This window comes from Polyodon spathula, chromosome 9, assembly GCF_017654505.1.
Source record: "Polyodon spathula isolate WHYD16114869_AA chromosome 9, ASM1765450v1, whole genome shotgun sequence".
In the NCBI taxonomy this organism is placed as follows: Eukaryota; Metazoa; Chordata; class Actinopteri; order Acipenseriformes; family Polyodontidae; genus Polyodon; species Polyodon spathula.
This window is the reverse complement of record NC_054542.1, coordinates 40,274,943-40,284,399: the sequence shown is the minus strand read 5'-3', so window position 1 is coordinate 40,284,399 and position 9,457 is coordinate 40,274,943.

The window sequence follows — 9,457 nt, the reverse complement described above, 5'->3', positions numbered from 1 at the left end:
CTTACAGATTTTATGTTGAAATCTCGACCTGGGATTCTAACAAGAAGTGACTATTATTCATTGTAGTGAACCAGGACCTATCAGGGGCGGTACACACGTTTACACAAATGAAAACAGATGGGGGATACCAACAATGCCATGAGATACAAAAAAAATATTTGTTTTGTAAAATCACTCACTGAACACATTGAATTGGTGGGTACAATAAGTATATGTTTCACAGCACACGCAATATTCATTGATTTTATTAGACATGTTGTCACTTATGGAACCATAAGAAATAAGAAAACCCACAAAGATAAACAACTACTATACCGTAGATGTTAAATTAAAAGTGTGTATGACCGTGTGTGTGTATCTTTAAATTCTATCACAATACTAAACCAATTCCTGGCCTATTTAAGTTATTTATGCGGACAGTTGACAAATTAGACGGTCAAAGGCCTATATGAAATTGCCTATATAAAAAGGAAGTAAATCATGCCAATTGCATATTAAGCTAGTAAATGTGCCACGATATCAACTCTGGCATCCCACACCTCAACTTTCTGCATCTATTTAAACGTGACATTTTGGCGTTGGTCATAAGGTACATTTTAATATTACTTTCTATGTAACCTGCATTATGCAGTCTTTTTAAAGCCAGTTTGTCTCTGTCAGGTGCTCAGCAGTAAGTCTGCTTCTCAGTATAAGGAAAATTGTTTTCTAGTAGCTGAACCTTGTGCTTTCTTTCCAGCACATCAAAGCTCTCTGCAACCAAGACAGTTTATGGACGCTATTCACGTTCATTTTCTGTATTGTTTACAAGCTGGGCTTTTTTTTAAATTTAAAAGCTCTTAATTTTCTCCTGTGTCCTGAGGTTTGAAGATACAGTTACAAATGTACTGCCAGTTGAAGATATTTATATGATTCTTTGATCTTAAAAAAAAAAATCCAGTTTTAATATGTCTATAAACTGCTTTCACAATTTCATAGGTTACTTCTTCCAATAATGCTTATTCTTAAATAGTTTGAAAGAGCACCTAGTTTTGAATTGGCCATGTTTTCTTGTTGTTTTTAATGGTATATTTACAGAAACATATAAACTCGTGTAAGGCAATCAAGAACAGTGATGTTTAAAAGTCTGTCTTGCTTTTTTCATGTAGCAGAATGACGAATTGAAGTTTTGCTATCTTCCAATTAATTGAATTGTTCTTCCCCCAAATCGGCAAGTCTACATTCTGAGTCTGTAAATTTGACTGTCACTGTGCAAGCACACAGGAGGAACTTGTCTTTGTCTAACAAGTTTGAGAAGTACTTTTCCATTTACATCCCTGGTCTGTGGTGTCTTTCACACATGGGTGCCTCAACACCATTCATAATTCTGCCCTCTCAAACTTGCCACAAGAATCTAGGCTTGTAGTTGCTGCAGTATGACAGCTGTTTATTGTGCATGATCAATGGCCACACAGCAGACACTGCAAGTACACAGATTTTGGAGGCAATTCACTTCATAGCAGGCTGTTTTTAACTCTGCAGCTCCTGAATTTCTCAATAAATTGTGTAACACCCTTTATATAATGGCTGCACATATAGATATGAATTACAGTAGAGCAACACTGAGTACATGGTTTTGTGTAAACAGTTGTTATTGTACAGATAACTTAAAGTCTTTATAAATGACAACTTAATAAAGCAGTTTGCTACTTACATGATTCATCGTCTTCTAGTGTAATTAAACAGCACCCCTCAAGCACAGGTCGGTTTTAACAGGGCATTAAATAAACAAAACAAAAACCTAACTCAACCCAGGAGTACTAAATAAACTTTTTTTTTTTTTTTTTAACCTATACCTAGACATCTATGCTGTTTGCCGACTTCAAAACACATACCTTGTCAGGTTTCCTTCAAGCTTTAGCCTTAGTACAGACCCCGACCACACATTTTGAGCTGCTTAAATACTTGCCTGCTAATTACAGGCAAGTGTACTTAAATAAATTAATAAAACAGTTAATCAATTAAACATGTGGTTGTGCAAAACAGCCACAAAAAACACATTTTCGCATGCATTTGGCAGGGTTAGGAATTAACCACATCCATGCCAACCATCACCAACACACATAATCATAACAAACACTTTATCTACATTCAGGGCTTTGCCCTGCCACTATATATATATATAATTTTAAAGACAGTATTGAGATGGCCAACATTATGGCAAATATATATATTTTTTTTTTGCCAAAGACATTCCAATATTTTACCTTATGCTCCACCCTCCTCTTTCTCCACTGAAGCAGAAAAAAAACACCTTCAATCCTAATTTCAATACTCCCCAAGGTAAATTTTTTTGCTAGATAACAGAGCTTATCTGTTCCTTAAAGAAACAAAGCAAGAAAAAAAAAAAACTAGAGAATGATGTTTATAACTATGCAACCCCACGTTTTGAAGTTCATTGGAGACACTGCTATTTGTCTAACTCTATTTAAACGACCTTGGCTATAAAGGTTTAGTGCCATTCCAACTGGGGGCATTCTATTGTGTACCTCCATCAATCTTCATTAGAGTCTCTGTTGGGCTAAACTCTGTACAGGTGTTCTGTCTTTACACCGAGTCTTTGGTTCTCCCTGTGCAATCATTGCATACATCATCTTGTACCACCATTCTTTAGATGTCAAGATCTTTAGAAAGATATTGGCTATTCCTGAATGCCCTGATTTCACAAAGATCCTTCAACTTAAACGTTTTACCTCATCTTATCCTTAATGAGCTTAAAGACACTTGGAGGAAGCTAAGTTGGAATTTGTCTTCAAAGCAATTGATAGCCTCTTACTCCCTTAACATATATTATTTTCTTAGATGCCACACATTACTTAAGCTCAGGCTGAATAAAAGCAATGCTGTTTGATAGAGTTGTTCTTTTCTACAGTAGAACCAGTTAAATCTAGCCCCTCTGCATACCAGTATCGTGTGTACTGTAATTCAACCAAATCCCTGTGAAAATGTCCTTCAAAACTAGTGAATAATTCCTTCCCCGTTGAAATAGATGCAAATTCACCAGTGAAAACCAGTATCGAGTTGTGGGACATTTTCCTTAATTACAATAAACAAAACCGAAAATCAGACAATACACTGACAAGAGAAGCAGAACATTTACCAAAACCAACCTTCAACTTGAAAACAAACTTACAGAAGAGAGTCCCTGTGGCAAAGTGCCCGCCCCTGTGTGTATTTTGTGTTGTGTGTTAATGTTGGTGTATAGTCATTGGTACACAGGATATAAACGGGTCTGTGTAACACGAATGTTTAAAATGTATATTTATATTTAAGCATGAGGATTGCACAGCACTTCACGTGCAAGTAAAATGTAATACGTGAGCACAGGGAATTGAACTTTATTAATTCATGTGCAGTTGTACCACGACTCCAATTGAATGATTGATTAGCAATCGAGTCTCGGTACAGCTGCATAAAAGCTGCATGTTTTCACTCACTCAGGGTTGTGTGTTCGAAGAGTGGAGAACGGGATTGGAGACGGAGGTAATTATAATCTATTAAGAAAAATAGAAGCTCACCGTGTTTTGTCTGTATAGTCCGTTTTGTTTGTCTCTTTTGTTTTGGCAAATGTGCCTTGTCCTGTGTTTTTGTTTTGTTACAAACCTTTTATTTACTGTCTGTTCACTCATTAAACGCTGAGCAAAACCATTCGCTCAGCTCCACCAAACTCCACCTCTCTGTCGTTTATTTCCTGTATCTGGTCTGACGTCACCCACTTCTGCCGTCTTTGTGACAGTCCCTCATAATGCAGCTCAGAGAAAATCAGAATGCCAAAAGAAAGCCTCCTAACATTGTTGTATTGAACTAGACTACGATCAGTACACTGATAGGTTCATCTTATCAAGATGTTCTTTGTTACTTTTTCACTTTCTACATTTTTTTAATGGAAGATTTATTCAGTACTGTGAAATATGGAAGACACTCTACAGCAGAGAAATTCCCATTTTATGAGAAATGTGAAAAATAAACCCTTTATATGTACAAGCCGATGTCTTGCATTTGGGAAAATATACATATAATCTATAATATCGGCTACAGAACTTTATTACCGTCTAGATGAGATGCCTACTCACCAGTGAAATCCCTTATATATATATAAATTATATATGTAGATATGTATACATGCTCGGCACTATATATATATATATATATATATATATATATATATATTGTCTAAATATGTTACAGTATGCTGGTCCCAGGTGATGTCGGATTAGACAGGTTTTAATGTATTAACTTAGTTGAATCTCAATGTACATTACACATTTACTATTATCCCCCTGTGGCTATTGCTTGTACAAAAGTTAACCACTTCGCGATAAAACCAGGTTAGATGTCAATCGTGCTGCATACAAGAATCTTTGCAGTATTTTGACAGAACTACAGTATCTTAACTTAGTGCCATCTGTTACAGCCCACACCTGCAGAAGGGAATCTTTACGACGGAATGTTCCAGGCTCCATGGCTCCATGGAACTCAAGGAGTTTAGACAGGCTCACATGTGTAAACAGAAGTGAGTTACGCTCACGGTGATGTGCTCTGGCTTCTAGAGTAGATCTTACCCTGCACTTAGGTAAAATGTGTGGCTCTTTAAGTCCATTAGTTCCTTTAATTATGTCATTTGTTACACAATCCTAAAAAATGTGGGATCAACTCTCAAGACCTGACAGTCTTTTAATAAATCCCGCAATTCTTTAGACTAAAAACAACACTTCATGTTTCCATAGTGATGAGACACATAAATGCATATACAGGGGAGGCTCCCCTAGTAATAACATTGCACTTCTTCTTTTTTTAAGTTAAAATAATGACCCTTTAACGGTAAATAAAAGTTTCTGAGCCTTTATGTATATTTTTCCCACAACATTGTATGTGTTGCTATGGTTCCCATTATATTAGAAAGTACTGTAAGACTGAAGAAGTTGTAATGTGCCCTAGTTTGAGAGAGAGAGAGAGAGAGAGTAAAATAACATGGGTAAAATAACAAAGTACAAAAACTTATATATGCTTGTAGCAGGGAGAGATCTGTGCTGACTCTGCTGGTGTGTTCACAGTACTGCAGGAAGAGGGCAGCAGTCGTCCAATAACAGCCTGTGAGTCATGGCAGTGACACGGGGAGGTGGGAAAGTGGGTGTGTGGACTTTCTCTCTCTCTGAATGGCTGAGAGGCGAGCTCTGCTGTTTCCTCAGGTCTGCCCTTATAGACTCACTGAGAGTGCGGAAAAGCTGGTCGCGGACCGAGAACCAGCCAGGAGAGAAATAGACCCGAAAGTGTCACAGTGAGACAATGAGAGCGGGGAATCCTTGGGCAGACCCCTTAAAAATATAACAGAGCAGGCTAGGTAGCCGGCAGCGTAGAACGGAGATCCGGGTTGCACGGCAGCGGTGACCGGGATATTTCTGCTGCAGCACCTTTTATTTGTAGTTTTGTTATTGTGTTATTTTGTCCCTTGTTATTTTTGCCTTCTGTTTTCATTGTTATTTCTTTGAGCACCTGCAAGGCGCCGGTATTGTGTACCATCGCTTGGTATGCCCGTGGTTCTGTTTACCATCGTTGGTAAATCAGACCACGGCCCCACAGCGTCATCTGCGGGATAAACTGAAAAACAGCACCCTGAAAATAAAACTGGGCACCTGTGCGGTGTTGCCAAATCCACCTGTCTGTCTCCTGTGTCAGTGAATTACCCACCACCCTTCCACAATGATATATATATATATATATATATATATATATATATATATATATATATATATATATATATATATATATATATATATATATATATATATGAGCAAGAATTTTGATTGAGGAGTTTGTAAGAAACAATCTGGAAAGTAAGCCAGCAGCTTTACCTTTGCATTGCACAGTAGTACCTGAGAATGAAACTCTATGCATCATCTTCTAATCGAAAACACGCAGATTGCAATTGTAGAGCAGACAAACATGTCTTTAAATTACTTATCATAGTAAGTTACCATATACCTACAGGACAGAGTTCATTGCTGTTTAGATTTTCCTTAAACAGTAATTCGATTTTGTGCAATATTATATAATACCATACAAATGCAAAATGAAGCATGCTGAGTAAACAAGTACACTTTTGCTGTGAGGATTATCTTCTTTTTCACAAGGTACAGTAACTAATTATCTTACTTCATAGAGATTCTTACTGCTTTCATTTCTCAGGGGAAAGTTATATGCATTTTTCTATTGTTGTTGATGCATGCAACACCAGTAGGGAAGGGAAATAAGAAGGTTAATTGCCCAGTGTACACTGGAAGTTATATTTCATTGTGTCCAGCTCACCTGGCGTGCCTTATACCTGCTGGCTCAGCCTAATAAACACATGCTAGTAAAGTGTGACCACTAGATGGGGGTAATCCCCAAATGAAAATACCTAATTTTAAATATTTATAATCCTCAGTGTCCATGAAAGGTCTTTGGTATAAAAGACTGGAATTATCTACGTTGCAGACAGACAGTGTGTAGTATAAGACTACCCAGAGCACAGGAGCCCAGAAGACTGCTGTGAACTCCTGTTCCTCCATAGACACATGTGTTTTCTACAGTCAATCACGAACAAGGTGCATCTGAATGATGAATGGGAATTCACCAACCTTTTAGTCATTTTTGAACATTTTCATTTCATTTTATAAATATTTTTTTTACCCTTTCGTCCTATCAAACACCACTTCAAATGTACTTCATTTGTGTTACCTGCTGCACTGTAATTGTTTCCCATCTAAAGGCTTCAATAGCAAAGTCACTCGACTCTGCACTGTGGCACTACACTGCTGTGCGTTCATATCCTAGCAGGCAGCTTGTGTGATGAGAATGTGATTTCAATCATTCAGACCTGAGTGGGGTTTGTCTTTTTGTAACTGAGGTGGATGTAACCCCATGAAGAAGAAAAGCTGATCATTTCCACATTGGTTAAAGCATTTAATTAATAAAGCTGCTGTTCTATCATTAAAATAGTCTCACTGTAAATATTATGAAAGAAAGCCCCAAGTATCTTAAAGTACAGTAAGTAGAATAAAACAATTGTACTGTTTCGGTTGCTGCCTCCTCCAGCTGACCCATGTCTTCCACAACACAGGCGCTCGAAGGCTCTCCTGCTGGTCAGGTAGGTTCTGGGATCTGCCTTCCTTGCGTTTCGTCTCCACTTCAGGGTAAGAAAGAAAAGTCTTTGCAAAAACAAGAGTCATTAACTATTTAGGTATTCCACTGAGACAGCAATTCCTCCATCAATATGTGTGCTCATCATCCGGTTATATTCCTGGGATATTCCACCGCAAAACTCAGGCACTGCTAGCTCAATAAATTGAAATATATTTCAATTTCTGTCGACTTCAAATGTTCACTCAAATGTTTCTCCAGTTACCAATCGGGGTTAAGTTAGAGATTAGGTTACAAGTACTTTTAGGATTTTAGTCGTCTTACACAGTGGAATCCCACAATGAGGCAAACAATAGAATAGTTATCTTGTATCAGAGTGTCCGAAAACAGTATCTCTGTTTCAGCTGGTCACAGGCTGGATCTTTTAGATTGTCACAGTTCAGAGACTTGCTTGTGTAATAATAGCCTTGGATTTCATGTCAGGAGCCCTGTTTGAGTGTCACGTTCAAGCTTTTGTAACTTTTTCTTTACTCCTGTGATTGGATAGTTTGTTCATTTTGGGTGGTCATGTGGAGTGTTTCCTCTTGGTTGTTCTCATTCCTTGTTCTCAGTTGGTCCACTATTTCGCCCCCTGTCGGCTGAATTTAAGAGATGTTTTCTGTTTTCTGTCCTAGGTGTCAAAACATCCAAAACTGTCGGGCTTGTGGCGCCAAAGGATCCATTCAGCAATGGTGGAGATAAACCACTTGCCCAGTATTTAGTTTACGACTCTTTTTAAAAGCATCCCTTGTCAGTGGGGGAGTTTTGGACCAGAAACCAAGCAGACACAGAGAATGGCTTAAGACCCCCCTCTGTATACAATGATATTATGACCCACTCTGACGGTACAATGGCATACATCCACCATACTTGTAAAAATGTGTAACATTCAGACAGGAAACTGCATATATACCCAGTATCTGCTGTACCTAGATAAACTTTTCACTAGGTATGTGCAGAATTGTTTTTTACATACCTAAAGACACATGGGCAGACACATATTACTTAGGGTTAGGGTTAACCGGGCTAGTTTTGAATGTGTCTTTGTTTACATTCCAATCCAGTAGTGTGTTGCTGCTGAAATACGGGACGGAGTTGCGTGTTGGTAGCCAAGCAATACTGCCACCTGTACGTGTTCTATAACAACTTTAAAATAATTTCAAATTTCTAGTGATGTTTTGATTTGGACTCCCCATTTCCTTGAGAACGAGTTTAGTTAAGAAATGCCGATTACTGATCTGGCTGCATCTTACTTACTGACACACTGAGGATAAGAGGATAAGGGGTTATTTAGACAATGACACTGAAGCGTCACATATGGTACAGGCACCTTCAACATGAGGGCCAGGACTCTTAAAAATAACGAAGCAGGAGGATGTAAATCAGATTGTGGCATTGCTGCCCTAGATCTTAGCAGGTCAAATTGGAATAGGTTTCATCACTAATTTTAATTAGTTCTTAACTAAGAACAAGTTGATTTACAGACTCTACTGAAGACCATTAGCAGCTGTAAAGGAAAATTGAGCCAGCATGCAAAAGTATTCTTTGCAAGCTTGTTTTTATTCAGTTCATCAATAACTCTTGTAATTTAAAGACCACGATCTTTTTAGTTTTAAAGAATTAATACATTAAAAGCACAGATGCATTGAAAACATATATTGTATAATTAATAGTCCTTGTTTACTACAAGATAGACCGGAACTAGTGATATATTGTCTGCAGATCATTAGTTACTCTGGTGACATGCAAAAGTACCTCACCTAAATACAATGGCAGTATGCGTTTTATTTCAAAATATTTGGTACACAGTATCATTTTAATCCTACATTAAATATATTATAGATTAAAAAACATGCTGGTAGGAAAATTGTACAGACCTTTGTTTCTGTCTTTAAATTGATGTGTTCAGGGTATTGGAAAGGGCACCAAACCAAAATGTAAAGGCAAGCTCAAATTTGATTTAAAGGTACTGTGTGTTCATTAATATGCTGAATTTCCTGATCTGAAATGTAACTGTATAGACTGTAATAGCAGAGACCAGGAACCGTTCAGGAATCTGTTTATTAAAACAATCCAAAGGTATCCTGTAAGATATTCCTATACAATCCTATAGAAAGTCTAGCGTTATTGTTATACCAGGTAAAACTTCCTTTATATTCAAATAAGATCTTCAAGGATCAGTCGTTGTACTCAGGATACCTGGCAAGTACTACTTGGTATTCTATCAAAATAGAAAACCATATTTTTTAATAAAGCTGCTGTA